Genomic DNA, 2,741 nt, shown 5'->3' with positions numbered 1-2,741 from the left:
CACACACACACACACACACACACACACACAAACACACAAACACACACACACACACACACACACATACACACGCGCGCGAGCGCGTCCACTTCGACACGCAGGCGTGTGCAATTCCGCGCACACTCGTTGACGCGTATGGTCATAGTCAAAAACACACATATACGTACGTATTTACACACATTTATGTTACACACACACATATGCATACAAAGCTAACAGCAGGAGAGTGAGCTAGTATACGTGGCTCGTTAGCAGAATGCTAGTTTTATTCTGATATACTCAGCCATAAAGTCATGATCCAGACACCTGCCTTATATGCATAAAAGAAACAAAATAATAAATGAAAACTTTCATTGGAAGGACCTGTTGTAGTAGACATTCCAATTATCTATGTATAATTGCATTTGCGTACCTTTAAACGTGTGGGGCAGGGACTCTTCCGAAATGTTCATTGAAACGCGAGGGCTACGCGGAGCATAATCGTGTAATTAAATCGTTCGTTACCCGATATACCCATGACTGAACTGGGAAGCGCTCTTGCGTCATCCGCGTGGATATGAATTCGACGTCAATGTTCTGTCATGCTTAATGCAATCCAAATACTTTTTATTTGTTTTTGCCCGCAGCTATGGTTTCGAGGAAAAAATCGTCAAGCATTTGAAAGCAAAACATCGACTGCGCAGAAACACGAACTTTGAATTCAGAATGCGGTGAAATCAATTAAGTGCTTTTTCGATTATTTATCAGGTGCCCAAGAAGACGAAGGGAAGCCACATACTGCAAGCATATCAACCACATAAGCTACGGTTTAGATATGAAAGCCATGGTCGCCATACGGAGAAGTTTCAAATGGTCATAAAATGGTAGATGTATGTATGTATGTATGCATGCATGCATGCATGTATGTATGTATGTATGTATGTATGTATGTATGTATGTATGTATGTATGTATGCATGCATGCATGCATGCATGCATGCATGTATGTATGTATGTATGTATGTATGTATGTATGTATGTATGTATGTATGTATGTATGTATGTATGTATGTAGGGATGGCGATGATGCGAATTGGATGGCATGGATGGATGCGTAGTAGTGGATGGATGGATGGCTGGCATGCGACCTGGATGGCATGGATGGCTGGATGGCTGGCGATGGTGATGGGATGGATGGATGGGATGGATGGTCTGGATGGATGGATGATGATGGATAGATGAATGGATGGATGGGAGGGACATTGGGATGAACTGGATGCGATGGCAGGGATGGATGGATGGATGGATGGATGGATGGGATGATGGCCAGCGGATGGAGGATGGATGAATGCGATGGATGGATGATGCGATGGATGGCATGATGGAGGATGGATGGATGCGATGATGGATGGATGGCATGGATGGATGGATTGGCATGGCATGGTGGCAGGATGGGAATGGATGGATGGAATGGATGGATGGATGATTGATGGATGGATGCGATGGATGGATGGATGGAATGAGGATGGTTTTTTTTTTTTTTTTTTTTTTTTTTTTTTTTTTTTTTTTTTTTTTCTTTTTTTCTCTTTTTTTTTTTTTTTCAACACACATTTTTGTTTTTTTTTTAAATTTTTTTTTTTTTTTTTTCTTTTTTTTTTTTTTTTTTTTTTCTTTTTTGGTTTTTTATTTTTTCTTTTTTTTTTTTATCGATGGATGGATGAATAGATGGATGGCATTAATGCGATGGGATGCGATTTAATGGATGCGATGCGATTTGATGGATGGATGGATCGGATGGATGAATGATGGATGAATGAACTGGATGGATGGGATGGATGCGATGGATGGATGCGCATGATGGATGGTTATGGATGGATTGATGAAAATGGAGGATGGATGGACTTGCATGCATGGATTGATGCATGGATGGATGGCATGGGATGGAATGGCATGCATGGGATGCATGGATGGATGGATCGCCGATGGATGGATGCGATGGATGGATGATGGATGGATGGATGGATGGATGGATGGCATGGATGGATGGATATGGATGGATGGATGCGATGGATGTGGATGGATGGATGGATGGATGGATGGATGATGATGGATGGATGGATGAAATGGAGCATGGATGGAGGATGGATGGACTGGATGGATAGGATGGATGGATGGATGGCATGGACTGGATGGATGGTATGGATGGATGGATCGAGGGATGATGGATGGGATGGATGGATGTTAGATGGATAGATGAGAGGTGATGCGATGGATGGATGATGCAGATGGATTGGATGGATAGGATGGATGGATGGATATGGATAGGTGGATAGATGGATATGAATGGACTGCGATGGATGGATGGATGAATGATGGATGGATGAATTGATGGATTGATGGATAGATGAATGAATGATGGATGGATGGACTGGGCTGGAGGAGGATGGCATGGATGGATGGATGGGATGGATGGAAGGATGGATGGATGGATGAATGGATGAATAGATGAAGGATGGATGGATTGGATTAATAGATGAAGGGATAGCAAGGATGAACGGATGGATGCGAGTAAAAGGATGGAGGATGGAGCGCAGATGGCAGGGATGCGACAGGGAATGGATGGCTTGTTTCTGCTCTCGCGCTGCCTCTCTAATCTTTCTCTCTCTCTCTCGATGTACCGCTCTCTCTCTTTCTCGGCTCTCCTCTTCCTTCTTTTCTCTCTCCTCTCGTCTTCTCTCTCTCTCTTTCTCGCCTCTCCTCTTC

The sequence above is a fragment of the Priapulus caudatus genome, unplaced genomic scaffold (genome assembly GCF_000485595.1).
Source record: "Priapulus caudatus unplaced genomic scaffold, Priapulus_caudatus-5.0.1 Scaffold272, whole genome shotgun sequence".
In the NCBI taxonomy this organism is placed as follows: domain Eukaryota; kingdom Metazoa; phylum Priapulida; class Priapulimorpha; order Priapulimorphida; family Priapulidae; genus Priapulus; species Priapulus caudatus.
This window is presented reverse-complemented; position numbering follows the sequence as displayed.